The 24236-nt window shown below is 38.3% G+C and overlaps 1 long non-coding RNA gene across 1 annotated transcript; it reads right to left on the bottom strand.

Annotated features, from left to right (window-relative positions):
* Window positions 1–5040: 5040 nt before the first annotated feature.
* Window positions 5041–23911, bottom strand: LOC129641662 (uncharacterized). Its single transcript, XR_008709383.1, has 3 exons — window positions 23775–23911; window positions 6142–6205; window positions 5041–5460 (listed from the first exon to the last, which is right to left on the bottom strand). It is a non-coding gene; the product is annotated as an uncharacterized LOC129641662 (long non-coding RNA).
* Between the last annotated feature and the right edge of the window lie 325 nt (window positions 23912–24236).

Here is a 24236-nt window from a genome sequence, read left to right as displayed (position 1 = left end):
CAAAGAAATTTGGCTGTGAAAGAGAAAAGGGAAAAATGACTACAGTAGTTTGTGGTAGGCAAGAGTTGGAAGAGGTTTTGTTTATTTAATTTTGTCTATTTTTAAAATGAAAGAGGATTAGGTTTGCTTAAATGTTGGCATCAGGAAGCCAGTAGAGATCAAAGTTAAAGATCCAAGAAAGAGGTGGTAATGTGGTGAGGACCCTAAAAAAAGATAAGAGGGTGTAATCCAGGACCCAGGAAGAGAAAGAAGATTTAGGCAGAAACTGACTTTCTTCCTCCATTACACTGAATCAGAAGAATGGAAGGAGAGTGTGACTCTAGCAGAGGTCATATTTAGAAACTATACACTAATAATTTTAGAAGAGACAAGAGAAAACATGAAATTTTTTAAATGATCTAGAAAACTTAGTAGAAAAACACCTAAAATGTTTGAAGGCAGGGGAAAATTAGGGAGTTAAGAGAAAGACTGGCATTTCAGAGGAGGAAATATATGAGTATAAGAACAAATTTTCTCTCATGTTGTACAAAACTGAGATCCAGAATAAACATAGAAGAATTAGAATTAAGAAAGGGAAGAGATCCTTCCTCCCTCATAGGTTTAAAGGAAAACACTAGAGGTGAAGACATTGAATGAAGCAACATTTAATTAAGTAAGGTATTCCACTTCAAAATGATATTTTTAGTAACATAAATATTAATGTCATCTTCCAGAACGTATTTCAGAAAAAAATGGAGGAAGGCTTAATTTAAAATTAAAAAAGAGAAGTAACTAGGTTATATATGAATTGCACTAAAAAATCTAAAAAGATAAATAATTGCTGAGTCCAGTATGACAGTCTCTTTACCATCTCCTTAGCAAGAATCCAAAGAAATTTCTTTATTTTGCAGAATTCTTCTTAAAAAATAGAAGGCAATATGAAAAACATGATTTGTGGTAATATCTGTATCATTGTTTCTCAGTTGGTTCTACAGAAATATTCTAATGTAGTCATTATACTTAAATCTACCACCTCAGACCAGGTAACATGCAGTGGAACATTTTTAGCATATTGTTGGAAACCAACGGAATTAGAAAATGTGAACAGAAAATTTTAGCAGTAAAATTTTGATTCCAAAATAAAAGCATAGCCATGAGTAATATACTGTATTTTCTCTCAAATTTAAAATCAAATATTGGAAGTAAACAAGACTAAAAATTCTAATACATAATATAGTTTACATTGGAAAAAAGTACCCAGGAGTAAAAAGCCACTGAAGGACTTAACATTATAAAATAATGCATAATTTTTTGACATGTATATAAGAATTAAAGCAAGTGATATGTGTGTGCTCTTTGCTCTGTTTATAAATAAATACTCATTTTAAGCAACCATTTTGAGAATTTGATAGGCTTCAAAATCTTATTTTAATATTCTTAGCAATCCAACAACCATCCCTCCAAAAGTCACCAAGGAATCTGAAGACTCCAAAATACTGTTCTGAATTCGCCTTGACAAAAACAAACAAACACCTTTTTAGAGATAAATCAGTCACCCATGATTAGGCATCAAAAATATGTATGGCCAAGCACAACAGAAGATACAAAAATTATATTATTTGATGCACTGAAATAATTTAATATTTCACATGAAGGAAAGAGAAGGATGCCCTGACTGGCTAGTGATGTTTGTAAAAAGTCATGTTTTGATAGCAAACAAAAAAGAAAATACAAAAAGAAGAAAGAAAGAAAAACAGTCAACAGAGCAATAGAAAGAAACAATGACTCTGACATTGTAGTGATATGAGGTCTTTAAAAACAATCATTTAGGCACAATCCAAACAGGTTTATGTGTGTGTGTATTTATGCTTCTGCTACTGCTGCTAAGTCGCTTCAGTCGTGTCCGACTCTATGCGACCCCATAGACGGCAGCCCAGTAGGCTCCTCTGTCCCTGGGATTCTCCAGGCAAGAATACTGGAGTGGGTTGCCATTTCCCTCTCCAGTGCATGAAAGTGAAAAGTGAAAGTGAAGTCCCTCAGTTATGCCTGACTCTTAGTGACCCCATGGACTGCAGCCTACCAGGCTCCTCCATCCATGGGATTTTCCAGGCAAGAGTACTGGAGTGGGTTGCCATTGCTTCTACCCATTTCCCTTGTTCCTTACAAAACTGGTCTAATTGTAGAACAGCATTATACTTAATACTATATTTATATGTAGATATTACTGGGGTATAAGCATTAGCTCCATCTAGGTGACCAAATTTTTATTTGTCAAATGTTTGAGGAACACCAGAGTTTCACTGTAGACTTCTGTATTATATTCCAGATTTACTGAACCAGATTCTGTAGGTTGGAGGTCAGAACTCCTCATTTTTAACAAATAATCTAAAGTAATTCTTGTGAACTCTAAAGTCTGAGAACCATGAACCTATAGTACCTCAGTTGTAGGACAATTGTAGGACTATAATTATCTACAAATATGGAGAAAATCCTATTTTTTGGCATCTGCTAATAAATTGATGGTTTTTCTCTGGCATTTTCAGAGTATGGAACACTATTGCAAAAGAACATTTCTAAAATACTTGCCTTAAAAAAGAAAGACAGACATACATGGAGTGTTGAGTATCCCTACACATGAGAGGCAATGTTCTAAGAACTTAAGATTTTTTTTTTTTAATGAACACGTACTGTCAAGTTAAGAAAAGGAAACATAATTATAAGCATTAATAGTGAAGGGGTTATAGAAGAACTTTATAAAGGTTACCTGGGGAGATAAAAAGGAAGGTGTCAATCTAACTGGGAGAAGTCAAGCTAGGAAAAGCTTCCTGAATGAAGTGGAACAGAATAATCTTTAAAAATGAGCAGATGTTTGACAGATATACAATGCAGACACAAGCAAAGCTTTCTACCTCATTAAAGCATCAAAGATACTATTAAAAATAGATGTTGTTTTTGCTCAGAATTCAGCCTGAAGTCCATTACTAAAGAACTTTTGAGAAAAATTATGATCTGATATTTAGGAAATATTTTTTCATTAGTATTCACCATCTACAGTATTTACCACACCTCAAACATGAGCAAGTGTAGAATGAATAAACACATAAGTATATTAAAGCTGCTTTAGGAAGTATCACTATTGAATAAAGCTAGTGGAGGTGATGGAATTCCAGTTGAGCTATTTCAAATCCTAAAGATGATGCTGTGAAAGTGCTGCACTCAATATGTCACCAAATTTGGAAACCTCAGCAGGGGCCACAGGACTGCAAAAGGTCAGTTTTCATTCCGATGAAAGAAAGGCAATGGCAAAGAATGTCAAACTATCACACGATTATACTCATCTCACAGGCTAGCAAAGTAATGCTCAAAATTCTTCAAGCCAGGCTTCAACAGTATGCGAACCCAGAACTTCCAGATGTTCAAGCTGGATTTAGAAAAGGCAGAGGAACAGAGATCAAATTACCAACATCCATTGGATGATAGAAAACACCAGAAAATTCCAGAAAACATCTACTTCTGGTGGCTCAGATAGTAAAGCATCTGACTACAATGTGGGAGACCCAGGTTTGATCCCGGGGTTGGGAAGATACTCTGGAGAAGGAAATGGCAACGCACTCCAATACTCTTGCCTGGAAAATCCCATGGACGGAGGAGCATGGTAGGCTACAGCCCATGCGGTCACAAAGAGTCAGACACAACTGAGCAAATTCACTTTCATTTCTTTCTTTCTGCTTCATTGACTACGTTAAAGCCTTTGTGTGGATCACAACAAACTATGGAAAATTCTTCAAGAGATGGGAAAAGCAGACCACCTTACCTGCCTCCTGAGATAACTGTGTGCAGGTCAAAAAGCAACAGTTAGAACCAGACATCAAACGACTGATTCCAAGCTGAGAAAGGAGTACACCACGGCTGCATATTGCCGCTCCGCTTATTTACATCACGTGAAATACTAGGCTGGTTGAAGCGCAAGCCGGAATCAAGATTGGCAGGAAAAATATCAATAACCTCAGATATGCAGATGACACCACCCTCATAGCAGAAAGCAAAGAAGAACTAAAGAGCCTCTTGATAAAAGTGAAAGAGGAGAGTGAAAAAGTTGGCTTAAAACTCAACATTCAATAAACTAAGATCATGGCATCCAGTCCCATCTCTTCATGGCAAATAGTTGGGGAAACAATGGAAACAGTGACAGACTTTATTTTGGGGGGCTCCAAAATCACTGCAGATGGTGACTGCAGCCATGAAATTAAAAGATGCTTGCTCCTTGGAAGAAAAGCTATGACCAACCTAGACAGCATATTAAAAAGCAGAGACATTACATTGCCAACAAAGATCTGTACAGTCAAAGCTATGGTTTTTCCAGTAGTCATGTATGGATGTGAGAGTTGGACCATAAAGAAGGCTGAGTGCCAAAGAATTGATGCTTTTGAACTGTGGTGTTGGAGAAGACTCTTGAGAGTCCCTTGAACTGCAAGGAGATCAAACCAATCTATGGGAAATCAGTCCTGAATGTTCATTGGAAAGACTGATGCTGATGGTGAAGCTCCAATACTTTGGTCACCTGATGTGAAGAATTGACTCACTGAAAAAGACCCTGATGCTTGGAAGTCTAAAGGCAGGATGAGAAGGGAATGACAGAGGATGAGATGGTTGGATGGCATCACCAACTCAATGCACATGAGTTTGAGCAAGCTTCAGGAGTTGGTGATGGACAGAGAAGCCTGGTGTGGTGCAGTCCATGGGGTAGCAAAGAGTCAGATATGACTGTGCAATTGAACTGAACTGAACTGATATAAAAGCTGAGTAGAAGCTTTAATGAATCAAATAATGGACAATAACTGGCTTTAAAAATACGTTTCACATATTCAAAAATGGCCAATATTGTCATACACTTGAGCAAAATACTTCCTTGAACAACAGCAGCACTAAAAGGAGACAGAAAGTAAAGAAAGAAACAAATTATGCACACTTGCTATATGTCAGTTATTTGTTGTGACTTGTCAATATTCAATCAGTGAACTACCAGAAATAGAGGAATTTTTATTGCAACTGTAACCTTTCAAATGACAAGGATTAACATTTGAGCACATTTTTACTATGACTAATAAAATCATTTAAACTAGTAGTAATGGCAATCTTCTCTTTACAATTGGTCACTTTGCTATAGTAAAAATGAATTTAAAAATTCTCAGTCTGTTGATGTCAGACATAGGTAGCATTTTATAAAAACCTTCTATTTCAAATATCCCTAAAAATCACAGTACTAATAGACAACATTTTTGGTGATTTGGTCATGCTATAAATGACTATTCTGTAAAGCAAATAGGAAACCATCTGTGTTTATGAAATAAGCATGGTGGTATTCTCAGCCATGGCCTAAATAACATCCAAAGTCCAATGAACTTCTAAGAACTCCCATGAATTTATATGGCTTTTTTACAAGATATATATGTCTTAGCAGAAATCTAGCTCTCGAAGAACCTATGAAAAGATTGGGATGAAAACATATATTTAATTTTCTCTCCTTAATTACTTAAAGGGAGTTTTTATAGAACACTAATAGCAAAATGAAGTCAAAATGAAATTATTATGAGAGATGTTAAAAGATGATTTGGAGAGTACAATCCTGCCAATTTGTAGCAATATTTCTTATCAGCAATTATCTAGACATGCTGTTTAAAATCTAGTTAATTTCCACATTTTTGAAATTACAACATCCTCTCATACCTAATATTTATTTTTAACTTCATTAAATTCTCCCAACATATTTAAAAATATTCAATTAAATCAGTCTTTCTTGGAACCACTGCTTCTAGGGAAAAATACAAAGTAGAGATTTCTTGATCTACTATTTTTTCCTCTTTGGCCATATGTTTTGCTACTTTATAGGCTTCCCAGGTAGCACTAGTGGTAAAGAACCTGCTTGCCCAATGCAGGAGACCTAGGATATACTCTGTCATATATTAGATTTCTCTCAGTTACTTAAACCAGTCATACTCTTGTAAATGTCCCTGGCATACAGTATTCAATTAACATTGAATCTACTTGTATAAAAGCACTCATCACACAATTTGGGGTTATCTTTTCATCTATTTTCCCCACTTATATTAGAAGCCTCTTGAAGGAAGGAAAAGTCTGATTTATTTACTCTACAATGCTTACCACACAGGAGATGTGTTTCTGTTTTCTCTCCTTCTCTCTCTCCCTTCTTTCTTCTTTCCTTCCACTGACAAATACAATATATAATAAATAAAGGAAAAGATATTAATCACATTATTTCTCTCCACTTCTAGCAGAAGATCTACTTTTAGCTCAACTTCATAGATTGTTTACAGGAAACAGTCCTTTTTCATATCTGGAAGCTGTTTTCCCTGAAGAACAAGTAACATTGACAAGGCCATAATTAGGCAAGTGAAAGAGAAAAGGCCCTGCCTGACTAGCTTAATCATTTAAATTACACCTAGAAAATAGATGACAGGCAATATAGCAAACTTACTTTCATATGTATTTTCCTCAATTTAGGAAATGAAGCCACTCACAGTTATAAGAATTGAGTAGATTTCTCAGGAATACATATCTACTAAGTGCCAGAATTTAGATTTAAATCTATGTCTACATATGCCTATGGTATATTTTGTTGATATATGCCAGAAATCAACATAATATTATAAAGCAATTATCCTCCAATTAAAAATAAATAAATTTTTTTACAGAGTTAAATAGAGTTACCATGCTGCTGCTGTGTTGCTTTAGTTGTGTCCAACTCTATGCGACCCCATAGACGGCAGCCTACCAGGCTCCCCTGTCCCTGGGATTCTCCAGGCAAGAACACTGGAATGGGTTGCCATTTCCTTCTCCAATGCATGAAAGTGAAAAGTGAAAAGTGAAAGTGAAGTCGCTCAGTCGTGTCTGACTCTAGCGACCCCATAGACTGCAGCCCACCAGGCTCCTCCGTCCATGGGATTTTCCAGGCAAGAGTACTAGAGTGGGGTGCCATTGCCTTCTCCGAGAGTTACCATATGACCCTACAATTCTACTTTAAGGTGTATACCCAAAAGAACTAAAAATATATTCATTGAAAAATGTGTACACATACATTCATGACACTAGTATTCACTGTAGCCAGAAAGTGGGAACAGCCTAAATGCCCTTCAACTGATAAACAAATAAATAAAATGTAGTATATCCATACAATGAAATATTATTCAGCAATAAAAAATACTGATATATGCTAAAACATGGATGTACCTTGAAAGCATTATGCTTAGTGAAAGAAGCCAGCTAGAAAAGGACACATTGTGTGATTCCATTTCTATGAAATGTGCAGTATAGGCAAAGTCATAGAGACAGACTATTTCCTAACTAAGTGGTTAGGAAATGGGAGGAACAATTAAGAGTTGTATTTGGGAGTGATGAAATTGTTCTAGAATTCAGTAAACGTGATGGTTGCACAGATAATGAGTACAATAAAAACAACAAAAAAGATTGTATACTTTTAAAAGGTGAATTTTATCATATGATATTGCTTATATGTGGAATCTAAAAAAATAATCAAATGAAATTACCAAACAGTATTTGAGTCACAGATGTAGAAAACAAACTTGTGGTTACAAGTTGGGGGAAACAGTGGAGGGATAAATTGAGAGACTGAGATTGATATATACATACTACTATATATTTCCTGGTGGCTCAGAGGTTAAAGTGTCTGCCTCCAATGCAGGATACCCGGGTTCGATCCCTGGGTTGGGAAGATCCCCTGGAAAAGGAAATGGTAACCCACTCCAGTATTCTTGCCTGGAGAATCCCATGGATGGAGATGCCTGGTAGGCTACAGTCCATGGGGTCGCAAAGAGTCAGACATGACTGAGTGACTTCACTCACTCCCTCACTCATATATACAATAGATAACTGATACAGTTCCCTCTACTGTTAGCAGAAGGAACTCTACTTAAGACTCAATAATGACCTATAAGGAAAAGGGATCTAAAAAAGACTGAATATATGTACATGTATAACTGATACACTTTGCAGTACAGCAGAAACTAATACAACATTGTAAATCAACTATATGCCAATAAAATTTATTTTTAAAAAAGATGAATTTTCTGTAATAAATATATCTCAATTTTTAAAAATTATGTTGTTGAACATCTAGTACTATATTCTTTCCTGCACAAGCAGACATGCTATATATTATATTGAAAAGCTATAACAAACAATGAAAGTGAGAGAGTTTTTTAGCACTTAAATTTTATAAAAACAACTTAGTGCCAAATCTAATTGAAATATTTTACAATCCCAATAATAGCCAAAAGTATTTTACGTATAAAGTAAAAAATCTATAGGGAAATATCAAATTTATATTTTATGATGTCATCGGTGCATAGTTGCAAATCATTTATATTATTTTTTAAATAGTGGTTTCATTTAGAAAGAAAAACATCTTCTAAAAGTATTTGAAAGATTGATAATACTCAGTACAAGGGAGGATGAAAAACAAAAATGTTAGTCACTCAGTCACATTCAACTCTTTGCTACACCATGGACTGACTGTGGCCCACCAGTTTCCTCTGATCATGGAATTCTCCAGGCAAGAATACTGGAGTGGGTAGCCATCCCACTTCTTCAAGGGATTTTTCCAACCCAGGGGTCAACCCGGGTCTTCTGCATTGCAGGAGGATTATTTACCTTCCGAGCCACTTGAGGGAAGCCCACAAGGGAGGATATGCAACAGAAAACATTCTTATTCATGTTACTAAGATTATAAATTGCTATAATGTCTTTGAAGAACAATTTGGAAATACTGATACTCTACAAAAGATGTAACTCTTTGCTAGGAATTTCACTCTAGAAATGTATTAGTGAAGTATTCTAAGGAATGTACAAAGGTACATGTAGAATGGTATTCTTTTGGCATTCTTTAAAAAATAATTACAAATAAAGCAAAGATCCAATAAGGGTGACATAAATAAACTGTGTTCCATGCAGAGGGACAGCATGCAAATATGAAAAAAGATGTGTTAGCACTACAATGTGTGAAAATAAAAATTGGCCAAGAGAAAAAAAGTGATAGAGCACTATACATAATATGATGCATTTTGAAATCTTTTAAAATATATACAAAATATTAAGAATAGTCAGCTCTGTCAGTGGATTTAAAAGAATGAAAAGAGAATCATCATTAAAAATCATATACAAGCTGTGGTACATATACACAATGGAGTATTACTCAGCCATTAAAAAGAATACATTTGAATCAGTTCTAATGAGGTGGATGAAGCTGGAGCCTATTATACAGAGTGAAGTAAGCCAGAAAGAAAAACACCAATACAGTATACTAACGCATATATATGGAATTTAGAAAGATGGTAACAATAACCCTGTGTACGAGACAGCAAAAGAGACACTGATGTATAGAACAGTCTTATGGACTCTGTGAGAGGTGGGGAGATTTGGGAGAATGGCATTGAAACATGTAAAATATCATGTATGAAACGAGTTGCCAGTCCAGGTTCGATGCACGATATTGGATGCTTGGGGCTGGTGCACTGGGACGACCCAGAGGGATGGAATGGGGAGGGAGGAGGGAGGAGGGTTCAGGACGGGGAACACATGTATACCTGTGGCGGATTCATTTTGATATTTGGCAAAACTAATACAGTGATGTAAAGTTTAAAAATAAAATAAAATTTAAAAAAATAAAATAAAAAAAAATCGAAAGTAAAAAAAAATCATATACATATTAAAAATATAGTATGAGATTATTTTTAAGAACAATGTCCAATACATTTGACAATTTAGGTGGACAAACTCCTAGACAAGTCCAGCTTACAAAAAAGATTAAATAATACATAGAAAATATGAATAGACATAAAGTAACTGAACTTATAGTTTAAAAATATTGCCAGAGAAAAATTTCTAGTGCCAAATGTCTTCACTAGTTGATTGTACAGAAAATTAAAATGTATCATTCACAAACTCTTACCAGAATAAAAAGAGGTAATATATCTCATCTCATGAGTCCAAGCAACATAAATTTGACATCACCTTAGCCTGACAAAAGTTACCTACAAAAAAAATCTGATACTTAAAGATGAACTTTTGAGAAATTTTCTTATGAGATAAAGAATGAGTCAACTAACACCATTTCTACTCACCACTGTCCTAGAGCTCTTAGTCAGCATAATAAGTTAAGATGTTTAATAAGTTACAAAGAATGGATAAGAGAAAAATAAACTTATTATTCTCAAATGAATTATTCCCAAAAGAGTCTCTCAGACTGTTTGCCATCTAAGCCACCAGGGAAAAGATTTGCAAATATTTTCTAAGCACTCAAATTCAAAGTATATTAATATAAGGAACCACTTATTAATCAATAAACAAAAGACAGATAACAGTAAAGTGGACAAAATCTTTGAATGGTACTCTAAAGCATCATTGCCTTCCCAGGTGTCTCAGTGGCAAAGAGTCTGCCTGACAATTCAGGAGACAAACGTTCGATCACTCAGTAAGGAAGGTCCCTGGAAAAGAAAATAGCAACCTATTCCAGTATTCTTTGCTGGGAAACCCCATAGACAGAGAAGTCTGACAGGATTACAGCCCATAGAGTCTAAAAGAGTCAGACATGACTTAGTGACTAAAAACCAATAAAACCAAAATACCATATTCAAACAGCCTATATATGTATGTATGTGTATATATATATATATATATAGGCATTTAATAACATATTTATGAAAAATGCAAATTAAAACCATAATGAGACATCCATTTCCACACTTTCCCACCTACTATAATAGTTTAAGTTAAAAAGACTATTAAAACCAACTGAAGGCAAAGCTAATGAGTAACTTGGAATCTCACACACCAGAGGTTAAACTGGAAGTTGGCTCAATCCCTTGGGAAAATCTAGGAATTTCTACTAAGCATTAGTCATTGATTCAGCAACTTAACCTTAGGTTCAGTTCAGTCGCTGAGTCATGTCCAACTCTTTGCGACCCCATGGACTGCAGCACACCAGGCATCCCTGTCCATTGCCAAATCCCACAGTTTACTCAAACTCATGTCCATTGACTTGGTGATGTTATCCAGCCATCTCATCCTCTGTCATCCCTTTGCCTACTGCCTTCAATCTTTCCCAGCATCAGGGTCTTTTCTAAAGAGTCAGTTCTTCTCATCAGGTGGCCAGAGTATTGGAGTTTCAGCTTCAGCATCAGTCCTTCCAATGAATATTCAGGACTGATTTCCTCTAGGATGGACTGGCTGGATCTCCTTGCAGTGCGAGGGACTCTCAAGAGTCTTCTCCAACACCACAGTTCAAAAGCATCAATTTTTCGGTGCTCACATCCATATATGACTACTGCATAAATGCTTTGACTGACGAACATTTGTGGGCAAAGTATTGTCTCTACTTTTTAATATGCTGTCTACGGTGGTCATAACTTTTCTTCCAAGGAGCAAGGCTTTTCATTTCATGGCTGCACTAACCATCTGCAGTGATCTTGGAGTCCCCAAAAATAAAGTCTGCCACTGTTTCCATTGTTTCCCCATCTATTTGCCATTAAGTGATGGGACTGGATGCCATGATCTTAGTTTTATGAATGTTGAGCTTTAAGCCAACTTTTTCACTCTCCTCTTTCACTTTCATCAAGAGACTCTTTAGTTCTTCTTTGCTTTCTGCCTTAAGGGTGGTGTCATCTGCATATCTGAGGTTATTGATATTTCTCCTGGCAATCTTGATTCCAGCTTGGGCTTCATCCAGTCCAACATTTTGCATGATGTACTCTGCATAGAAGTTAAATAAGCAGGGTGACAATATACAGCCTTGATGTACTCCTTTCCCAATTAGTAACCAGTCTGTTGTTTCATGTCCAGTTCTAACTGTTGCTTCTTGACCTGCATACAGATTTCTCAATAGGCAGGTAAAGGTGGTCTGCTATTCCCATCTTTTGAAGAATTTCTGTAGTTTGTTGTGATCCACACAGTCAAAGGCTTTGGTATAATCAATAAAGTAGAAGTAGATGTTTTCCTGGAACTCTTGGTTTTTCAATTAACCAACAGATGTTGGCAATTTGATCTCTGGTTCCTCTACATATTCTAAATCCAGCTTGAACATCTGGAAGTTCTAAGTTTACATACTGTTGAAGCTTGGCTTGGAGAACTTTGAGCATTACTTTGCTTGCATGTGAGATAAATGCAATTGTGTGGTGGTTTGAACATTCTTTGACATTGCCTTTCTTTGGGATTGGAATAAAAACTGACCTTTTCCAGTCCTGTGGCCACTGCTGAGGTTTCAAATTTGCTGGCATATTGAGTGCAACACTTTTACAGCATCATCTTTTAGGATTTGAAATAGCTCAACTGGAATTCCATCACCTCCACCTGCTTTGTTCATAGTGATGCTTCTTAAGGCCTACTTGACTTCACATTCCAGGATGTCTGGCTCTAGGTTGATGATCACACCATCATGATTATCTGGGTCATGAAGATCTTTTTGTATAGTTCTTCCGTGTATTCTTGCCACCTCTCAATATCTTCTGCTTCTGTTAGGTCTATAACATTTTTGTCCTTTATTGTGCCCATCTTTGCGAAATATTCCCTTGGTATCTCTAATTTTCTTGAAGAGCTCTCTAGTCTTTCCCATTCTATTGTTTTCCTTAATTTCTTTACATGGATCCCTGAGGAAGGCTTTCTTATCTCTCGTTGCTATTCTTTGGAACTCTGCATTCAAATGGGTATATCTTTCCTTTTCTCCTTTGTCTTTCAAATCTCTTCCATTCACAGCTATTTGTAAGGCCTCCTCACCAATCATTTTGCCTTTTTGCATTTTTTTTTTCCTTGGGAATGGTCTTGATCTCTGCCTCTTGACAATGTCATAAACCTCTGTCCATAGTTCTGCAGGCACTCTGTCTATCAGATCTAATCCCTTCCACTGTATAATCATAAGGGATTTGATTTAGGTCATACCTGAATGGTCTGGTGATTTTCCCTACTTTCTTCAATTTAAGTCTGAATTTGGCAATAAGGAGTCATGGTCTGTGCCACAGTCAGCTCCCTGTCTTGTTTTTGCTGACTGTATGGAACTTCTCCATCTTTGGTTGCAAAGAATATAATCAATCGGATTTTGGTATTGACCATCTGGTGATGTCCACATGTAAAGCCTTCTCTTGTGTTGTTGGAAGAGGGTGTTTGCTATGATCAGTGCATTCTCTTGGCAAAACTCTATTAGCCATTGACTTGCTTCATTTCATACTCCAAGGCCAAATTTGCCTGTTACTCCAGGTATCTCTTGACATCCTACTTTTGCATTCCAGTCCCCTATTAATGAAAAGGACATCTTTTGGGGGTGTTAGTTCTAGAAAGTCTTGTAGCTCTTCATAGAACCATTCAACTGCAACTTCTTCAGCATTACTGGTTGGGGCACAGACTTGGATTGCTCTGATATTGAATGGTTTGCCTTGGAAATGAACAGAGATCATGCTGTTGTTTTTGAGACTGCATCCAAGTACTGCATTTTGGACTCTTGTTGACTATGATGGCTACTCCATTTCTTCTAAGGGATTCTTGATGACAGTAGTATATATAATGGTCATCTGAGTTAAATTCACCCATTCCAGTGTATTTTAGTTCACTGAATCCTAAAATGTCAATGTTCACTCTTGCCATCCCCTGTTTGACCACTTCCAATTTGACTTGATTCATCGACCTAGCATTCCAGTTTCCTATGCAATATTGCTCTTTACAGCATCGGACTTTACTTCCATCACCAGGCACATCCACAATTGGGCATTGTTTTTTCGCTGGCTCCATTTCTTTATTCTTTCTGAAGTTATTTCTCCAGTGATTTCTAGTAGCATATTGGGCACCTACAAACCTGGCGAGTTCATCTTTTAGTGTCCTATCTTTTTTGCCTTTTCATACTGTTCATTGGGTTCTCAAGGCAAGAATATTGAAGTGGTTTGCCTTTCCCTTCTCCAGTTGACCAGGTTTTTTCAGAACTCTCCACCATGACCCATCCATCTTGGGTTTTTTAGAGTTTCCTTTGCTGGGTCTTTCTGACTGCCACCCCATTGGTGCATAAAACTGATAGACAAAGAAGGGAAGCTTAGGGGGAAAAATCTGTTGAGGTACAGGCTGTGTGGTGGCGATATGGTACAGTAGCGGCTTTGGGGAGATACCCCATGTCCAAGGGCAGAGAAGCCCCAGCAAGATGGTAGGTGCTAGAGCAGCGGTTGCATCGCACTCAAGCAACTGTGAGGAGATACCCCACATCCAAGAACAAAGGAGAAGCCCCAGAAAGATGGTAGAAGGGGTGAAATCACATTTAGAATCAAACCCCATACCCGCTAGAAACGGTCAGAGGGCTCAAACAAACCTTGTGCGCACCAGGACCCAGAGACCCCACAGAGACTGAGACAGACTGTGTTTGAGCATTTCCTGTGGAGGTACGGGTCAGCAGTGGACTGCTGCAGGGGAAACGGCTCTGGGTGCAGCAGACCTGGATATAGCATAAGCCTTCTCGGAGGAGGTCGCCATTAACCCCACCTTAGAGCCACCAGAACTTACACAGGACTGGGAAATAGTCTCTTGGAGGGCACAAATAGAACCTCGTGTGCGCCAGGACTCAGTAGAAAGGAATAGCAACCCCACAAGAGACTGACCCAGACTTGCCTGTAAGTGTCCAGGAGTCTCTCGCGGAGGAATGGGTCGGTGATGGCCTATGTGGGTTGGGGGCATTGAGTGTAGCATTGCATGCATGGGACCTTTTAAAGGAGGTCGCCATTATCTTCATTACCTCCACCATAGTTTGGCCCCAGGTAAATAACAGGGAGGTAACACAGCTCCATCCATCAACAGAAAATTGCATTAAAGATTTACTGAACATGGCCCCCCGCCCATCAGAACAAGACCTAATTTCCCCCTCAGTTAGTCTCTCCCATCAGGAAGCTTCCATAAGCCTCTTACCCTTCTCCATCAGAAGGCAGACAGAAGGAAAACCACAATCACAGGAAACTAATCTTAGTTACATCTTAGCAAAAAATGCATATATATACATGCACTACAAAAGGCATATAAAAGAATGTATGATTATAAGAAAACTATTACACAAAACTGAAAACAACCTAGACATCTAACAGGTAGAACAGATAGGTCTGTGTTGGAGTACAATGGAATTTTACAGAACAACAAAAATGAATTATTATTACATTCAAAACATGGATATATCTCAACAAAAAGGCTGAGCAAAAGAAATTTGATGCAAAAAAAGTAACATATGCTATGATTCTATCTATACAAATTTCAAAAACAGGCAGAACAATTCTATGGTCTTGAAGTTAGAATTAGTGATTACTTTTGTGGAAGAACAAGGTGGTAATGATTGCTGGAAGAGGGGGTTTTGGGTACTGACAAAGTTCTTTATTCAGAACTGAATCTTGATATCATGACTCTTTTCTGTGTGATTTGCTATATTTCTGTTATTCCAACAAAAGTTTATTTTTTTTTAATAAAAGCAATGCAATGTTTTATTAAAAGTAGATGTCTTAGTTTCATCATCATTCCAAATAATTTTTTTGGGGAAAAAGTGAGTTAGTTTTCTAGCACCAAAAAATATCTTCACGACCCAGATAGCCACGATGGTGTGATCATTCACATAGAGCCAGACATCCTGGAATGCAAAGTCAAGTGGGCCTTAGGAAACATTTCTATGAACAAAGCTAGTAGAGGTGATGGAATTCTAGTTGAGTTCTTTCAAATCCTGAAAGATGATGCTGTGAAAATGCTTCACTCATTATGCCAGCAAATTTGGAAAACTCAGAAGTGGCCACTGGACTGGAAAAGGCCAGTTTTTATTCCAATCCCAAAGAAAGGCAATGCCAAAGACAGTTCAAACTACCGCACAATTGCACTCATCTCACACACTAGCAAAGTAATGCTCAAAATTCTGCAAGCCAGGCTTCAGCAGTACATGAACCATGAACTTCCAGATGTCCAAGCTTAATTTAGAAAAGGCAGAGAGGAACCAGAGATCAAATTGCCAACATCTGTTGGATCATTGAAAAAGCAAGAGAGTTACAGAAAAACGTCTATTTCTGCTTCATTGACTACACCAAAGACTTTGACTATTGACTGTGTGCATCACAACAAACTGTGGAAAATTCTTCAAGAGATAGGAATACCAGACCACCAGACCTGCCTCTTGAGAAATCTGTATGCAGGTCAAGAAGCAACAGTTAGAACTGGGCATGGAACAGCAGACTGGTTCCAAATAGGAAAAGGAGTACGTCAAGGCTGTATATTGTCACTCTGTTTGTTTAACTTATATGCAGAATACATCATGAGAAATGTTGGACTGGATGAAGCCCAAGCTGGAATCAAGATTGCCAGGAGAAATATCAATAATCTCAGATATGCAGATGACACCACCCTCAGTAGAAAGTGTAGAAGAACTAAAGAGTCTCTTGATGAAAGTGAAAGAGGAGAGTGAAAAAGTTGGCTTAAACCTCAACATTCAGAAAATGAAGATCATGGTATCCGGTCCCATCACTTCATGGCAAATTGAGGGAGAAACAATGGAAACAGTGAGAGACTTTATTTTGGGGGGCTCCAGAATCACTGCAGATGGTGGCTGCAGCCATGAAATTAAAAGACACTTGCTCCTTGGAAGGAAAGCTATGATCAGTCTAGACAGCATATTAAAAAGCAGAGACATTACTTTGCCAACAAAGTTCTATCTAGTCAAAGGTATGGTTTTTTTCAGTAGTCATGTATGGATTGTGAGAGTTTGACCATAAAGAAAGTTGAGTGCCAAAGAATTGATGCCTTTGAACTGTGGTGTTGGAGAAGACTCTTGAGAGTCCCTTGGACTGCAAGGAGATTCAAACAGTGTATCCTAAAGAAATCAGTTCTGAATATTCATTGGAAGGACTAATGCTGAAGCTGAAACTCCAACTCTATGGCCACCTGATGAGAAAAACTGACTCACTAGAAAAGACCCTGATGTTGGGAAAGATTGAAAGCAGGAGGGAAGGTGATGACAGAGGATGAGATGGTTGGATGGCATCACCAACCTAATGGACATGAGTTTGAACAAGCTCCAGGAGTTGGTGATGGACAGGGAAGCCTGGCATGCTGCAGCCCATGGGGTCACAAAGAGTCAGACATGACTGAGCAACTGAACTGAACTGATGCTTTACAAACTTCCAGAATCCATACCAATCAAAGGCTTTTTATTAAATGAAGAGAAAGAGAATTCAATTTATCAGTATTTAGTTCATCACAGCTTAACTTATATATCTACATTATCCATGTAACTATACATTTATTCCTTCTTCTAAAATGGAGAATTAAGAATTACCTACTGATTTAGCATTTGGGTTACTCAATGTCCTAAGCATGCCTTATCTTGACAATTGAGTGAAAGTTGCTCTGTCATGTCCAACTCTCTGTGACCCCATGGACTATACAGTTGATGAAATTCTCTAGGCCAGAATACTGGAATGGGTAGCCTTTCCCTTTTCAGAGGATCTTCCCAATCCAGGGATTGAACCCAGGTCTCCTGCATTTTAGGCAAATTTTTTACCAGCTGAGGCACAAGGGAAGCCCAAGAATACTAGAGTGGGTAACCTATCCCTTCTCCAGCAGATCTTCCCAACCTAGGCATCAAACCGGGGCCTCCTGCATTGCAGGTGGATTCTTTACCAACTGAGTCATCAGGGAAGCCCTATCTTGACAAATTACTTATTAAAAGATTCTTTTTTATCTGTCTTGCTGTATAAATCAACAAACCCAGCAATCATTGAAAAATTAAGAAGATTGACATAGCTTCTAGTTTTATTTCTTATTTCCAAGGTAGAGATATAAATCTGTAATCTTCTGACATCTTAAAAAGGTACTTAGTCTTAACCTTCTTTAAATTCATTTCTTCAGAAATATACATCAGTTGGAGAAGGCAATGGCACCCCACTCCAGTACTCTTGCCTGGAAAATCCCATGGACGGAGGAGCCTGGTGCTGCAGTCCCTGGGGTCACTGAGAGTTGGACACGACTGAGCAGCTTCACTTTCGCTTTTCACTTTTACCATTGGAGAAGGAAATGGCAACCCATTCCAGTGTTCTTGCCTGGAGAATCCCAGGGACTGGGGAGCCTGGTGGGCTGCTGTCTATGGGGTCGCACAGAGTCGGACACGACTAAAGTGACTTAGCAGCAGCAGTCTTCACTGGGCCCAAAGAGGAATAAGGCATTGGCCCTGTCCTCAAGGATTTACAATAGGGGTAACAAGCAAGTAAATAGTCAGTTATAATACAGTATTGTAAGTTCTATGGTTAGGATCCCAACGGTTATTATGAATTCACTGAATAAGAGTTAAAACTTAGCCTGGAAATTTTGGAAAGTCTTCCTTAAGATGGTGGCAGCTGACCTGAGCCTTAAAGAGGTGAGGCAAACCAACTACATGGCAGACAAGGAGACAGAAAATGTCTGGCAGGAAACAGAATATGGAGCAGAAGTGGGGTTTGGGAAAATACAGGAAGAATATATAAATAAGATGAAATGCTAAAAGTTTAGTATGATTGACACTGTGGAATATTGGAGATGGAAGAAACTGGAATGATGAGGAAATGAATTTAGAGAAGTAAATAAGGACCACTTAAAAAGGACATTAGGTCCTTAATTAAGAAAAAGACTTAAAGAACTTCAGCCAGTTTGTTATTTAAGAAAGAGAGAAAAAAAACTCTACCAAAGAATTTTCAGCAGAGGAGGTACCTGTTGAGATTGGTTTCAGAAAGAGAACTGATAGTGCAGAGAATGTGCTTGAGAAGACTACAGGACAGTGGGACTGAAGTAGGGGCTCTGAACTCTGAACATCCTCAGAATATCCTCATTTCCTACATAGGAAACAAAGGTTTAAAGAAATTAAGTAACTTGCCCTGAATCACACAGTTTGCAAGTGGCTGAGCTAGGTCTCAAGCAAAGCTCTGAATAATTCTAAAATGTGTGCTTTCAAGGACCTTAGAAAATGCCTCTGAGGAAAAGAAATGAATGTGACAAACCCTAAGCACTTAGAGAATAGCAACAAACAAAACAAGGTAGGAAAAGCAATGACAGAGTCAAGTCTACATCACCAAAATCAAGTACAGGGGTGAGCAATTATCCAGTGAATTAAGGACCATCTGGATAATCCTGGCAAAAGCAGATTTAGTGTCTGAGTCATTCAGATAATTGTGCAAACAATGTGCCCTTCTCTGGCTGAGTAACCTGGTCATTAATATCTTCCATAGTACATTCTGCCCTGTGGCACTTTTGAAATGGACAACGGTAGCTCAGAAAGAATTAAGGTACTATTCACTTCATGGGAAAGCCACATAAATAATAATGGGATCTCAGCAGACTGTGAGCGTATTTTATACATCCCCAAGAGGCATTTCACACAGAGATACATGATATACATAAGCCAAATCCCACTTCAAAGAAGGAAAAATTTCAGCAAAAGCACTCTCAATGCATGTTGTTATATTCAATTCTTTGCAGGTAGCAGAAAGATTTATGGGCCTTAAAGCAATGAAAAATATCACTGCAAATAGATTTATAGATTAAATTACAGTAAGGTTATAAATTTCTGTATGTTCAACATAAAAAAAGAAAGGGGAAAAAAACAGGGTGAGGAAAATTTTCAGTTTATATCAGATTTGTTATTATATGAAGAAACTATGAATACCTCAACAGAGAAATAGTCAAGTAAAATCCACAAATAAAAAAATACAAAGAGAAGATAAAGGTTTGAGAAGTGAAAATATGTCAAACTCATTCAAAATCATAGAGACACAACTCAAAGAATGATTAGATATATAATTTTGACTACAAAATAGTCACAGTTGTTTTAACCATAATACCAAGTGTTAATGAGATTACAGCCAATCAGTTTAAACTGAGTATCAATTTGTGCACTTTTTTTTTTTTTTTTTTGGTAAGAGCAATTTGGGAAGTAGCATTTAGAGTCTGGAAATATTTATACATTTGATTCAATAACATCTAAGAAGTTATAGTAAAGAAATGATCTGAAAGGTAAAGACTAATGAGTATCTACGTTCATTTCCGCAAGTGTGAAAAACGAAACTATCTAAAGGCTTTGTTACAAAAAAAAACGGCAGCCATAAAAGAACATGCTTAGTAAGAATATTAAATGAAATAAATGAATATTTATGGTGTGTGTTATGCTAGAAAAAAGCTGAATGCCAAAATGCATATTCACTGTAAATTCAGATCTGTAAGTTTAAAATATGTATGCATATTCATAAAAATAAAACTAGAAGGTTGATAGTAGATCTCTGTGCATGATGAAACTATCTTGATTTCCAATTTTTCTTGAATGATCCTGTATTTCCTTATAACTATAAAAAGCTATAATTTAACATTTAAATTTAATACTAAATGAATATTCTTTCAAATACAATTTTATACAGCAAGTCATTTAGACAACCATAGTGAAATAATGCCCCATGCTCCATCTGCTATATTTCAAAGTTCATACAACTGGTATTTCCTGTTCTAAGGATTTGAACCCACGTATTCTTGCTCCAAAGCCAGTGCTCTTCAAGATACAAAGTAAAAGCACAGTGAAAGATTCAAAGCAGAGTTGAATCAATAAGGAACATTAAAAATACATTATATCAATAATAATATTTGGCATCTCAGATTTAAGCAGAGAAACTTATACACAGGGATGTTTGATAACTGCACTAATGGAGTCATGCAATGACGGATGAAACTGGTATTAAGGAAAACAGAAAAATACAAATTAAATTTAGAATAGAAATGAAATAAATTAAACTGAATAGATGGTGGGCATCTGGAAGTAGACAAAAGAAAAAAAAAACTGATCACAAATCAGAAAAGCCTAGAAAACTGCAGTATCCTTTGCTAAAAGCCTGTTTAAGGATGAAGATTATTGATGGCCAAAAAGCGAAAAAACAAAAATTGTTTTCTCGAAATACATTATCATTAGTATAAACAGTATTTCTTCTTCTAGTAGCTATTGTCTCAATTTCAAGGAGGAGATGGACAATATGGCAGAAATGTCAGATTAAAAGAGAATAACATGAATGCACCACTAAAAAAAATTGAAGACTGGCCTTGAGGAAGGACTTACTGATGACTTAAAGAGGATAAGTTCTAGATATGACACAGACCATGGCCAATTTATCATTAGAAATGGATGGACCTTGTTGATCTCTTTTTTAATAAGGCATGTGGGGTGGCATGTTTTGCGTGGAGAAATATGGATTATCTATTTTTCAACTTTGACTCAAGAGGAAGAAGATATCAGAGAATCCATACAATAACATGTACATCTTCATAACCTCTACTGGAAAATAGAATCATTCTGTGGAAGGATATAAAAACACCTCATGTCATTCATTCCTCCCCATGGAGAGAATAATGGAGTCAAAGGAAGTTTCCAAAATTAGTTCCCAACACAGAGCCTTCTAACAATTAATAGATTACCCCAAACCACTGCTGCATTCATCCAAACAATTCCTTATGATGATATTTCCTCAGTAAGAATCTTTGAGCCTCCTTAGAACTGTGTTCATCTTGATGTATACACAAATATTGGGTTATGGTCTTTTTCTACAAAGTACATACTGCCTAATTAGAAGACAAATCAGACATACAAATAATAAATAATTAAACCAATCAAATGATACTTAGTGTCTGAATAACTGAATAACCTTGGCCTATACTGTTTTTCTTTAACTTTTTATTTTATATTGCCGTGTAGCTGATTAACAATGCTGTGATAATTTCAGGTGGGACAGCAAAGGGACTCGGCTACACATATACGTGTATCCATTCTCCCGCCAATATGCCCTCCCATCCAACCTTGGCCTATACTGTTAGTGATATCAATATTGATCAAGTTTTGTTACCAGGACCAATAAACCATGGGACACTGAAGTATTCTATTTGATGGCAAACTGCTATGCAATTAATTTACAGTAGGTTTTCGAATGTTAGGGTTGAAATAGTGGATTTGGGGAAGATTTTAAACAAATTATTTCTGTCCTCAAAAATCTTAGTTTTCTCATCTAAGAAAATGGAAAGGTTATCACCAAAATTAAATAATTCCAGGCAATGGGGAAATAAATGCAAAGAAAGTCCATGTAGTGCAAATAGATTTGATATAAAACAACAGCAGAAGTTTAAATATCAAATCTATAAGTAAAGTTTGTACAAAAAATATATCAAAATTACCTTCTGAGGTTCTAAAGCTTCCTTAGTTTTATATCCCATAAAATGCGTGGATCAATTCCCCCAGATTCCAAATACTGTCAACTGCAACTTACCAAATAAATTTACCATCCAACAATCAAGATACAGACACAAGCATCCCAGATATGATTCATATTTATTTGATATGTATGCTACATTTCATGCTGTGAAGCTGAAAATGCAGGGAAATGGATGAAGATCAAACAGCACTCCAAGAATGTATTCAAAATAATATTTGGAAATATTGATCTTCATGGGCAACACAAAAATATTATTTTATGCAAGGCTTCCTCAGTCTGAGTGCATCTTCTCTGGCTTTCCCCCCAATGGAGAATTTGATTCCCTCTTTCCCCTCCCACTCAGTGTTTCCAGATTGCTTCAGAAGGCCAAGCCAGCCTGCTCAGCAGCAGGCAAACAGGGCTGGGTGTGCAGGAGCTATATATAGCTCCACCTTGGAGATATGCACACACAAGTACATGTACAAATGCCCATGCTGGATGGGGCATGAATAAATAGGAAGAGGTTACAGCTCCTCCCATCTTCCTTCTTCCCATCACCCGAATGTTTGAGTAATTTTCAAAGCAGGGTGTCATCAGACCCTGGTAGTGATGCAGCGTCCAATTTCTCTGCAATTCTTCTGCTTACTGATTCCAGCAATCTGACTCTAGCAGGAACCGGCACTGGGCCAACACCTACTACCCAGATGTGGTCAGCCAGGGAGGCTGCCTTGCAGCCCCTGGGAGCCATCCTGGCACAATTACTTAACTCTCTGGGAATCCCCCAGGATAAACCCATCTTTTAAAAACTAGGATAGACAATGCCACGCTAGGAGAGAAGAGGCCAAGCCTTCCCTGCCTCTCCCCTCCTCAAGTCTGCAGCAAATAGGGGAGAAGGACTGATGTCTTCTCAATGGAGATGTAATTAATTGGAAAATGCCCCTCGAGTTGCAGGTTTTTTCCCCAACCCCCCACTCCCCAAGGGCCAGGGAGAAAACAGGTCCCCTTTCCTCTCAGCGCAACCATTCCCAGTTTTTCAGGGTTGTGCTAGTCTAGAGACAAGGTAGGAGAGAGGAAACGAGCGGGTGCAGACAGGCGTGGGGAGGAGAGGGCGCTCATCTCAGTTTAGGAAGACCTGGGTTACCGGCTGCTGACATGTCTGCTCCCCTAGACCCTCCCCCGCTCGGGCGACTTGGCACCTCTTGGGCTCATCGCCCGCGGTGTCGGCCGCAGCCTCTGAGAGGAAAGTTGACGAGAGGAGACGGGGGTTCGGCCCCCTTTCCCAAGGCACTACCGCCTGCCCTGCCCGTCACCCCGGGCTCCTGGAGCCCGCATCCCTCCTTCCCGGTACGACACTCCCTTCACCCAGCCCTTCCTGCCGTCCTTCTCAACGAGAGCTGCGGAGACCGCAGGAGATCTGGGGGTGACGAGGGCGGGGCGGGGCTGGGGGAAGGGGAAGGGAGGCAACAGCCGCAGGAAAATACGCATTCTTTATTCTGTCTGCAAAGAAGGGAAAGTCCTGCCTCCTACCTGTTCCCTGATTCTGCTCGCCTCGGCGCGGCACAGCTGGACCATAACCTACAGGTTTCCCACTTCCGCCGCAAACACCTGGGAGCGCATCTCCCCACCCGGCGCCCCTACTCGCCTCGGCCGAGCCCACCCCAGCTACTTGACAGCAGAAGCCGGGCCTTTTAGAGCGGTTATTGGAGCGGCAAGGAAAGTGGTGCGGGCACTAGAGAGAAAGCCGCGTATCTGATTGGGCAAGCGGGATGTCACTCATCCCAGGACGAGGGCTTGCTGCGGAACAGGGTAGCTGCTGCTAGACCCAACCGCAAGGGTCTCTGCAGTCCCTGGAACCAAACCCTGCAGCCACTGGATCCGTGACCCCTAAGAGGAGGAAACTGGTTTGTTGACTTGTCATCTGAGACCCCAAGAGGGAGGGAGGGACCAGGCAGAACCAGACACCCAGTACTTTCCAGGGCTTTCCTGAAG

This window comes from Bubalus kerabau, chromosome 1 (assembly GCF_029407905.1).
Source record: "Bubalus kerabau isolate K-KA32 ecotype Philippines breed swamp buffalo chromosome 1, PCC_UOA_SB_1v2, whole genome shotgun sequence".
NCBI lineage: Eukaryota > Metazoa > Chordata > Mammalia > Artiodactyla > Bovidae > Bubalus > Bubalus kerabau.
This window is presented reverse-complemented; position numbering and strand designations above follow the sequence as displayed.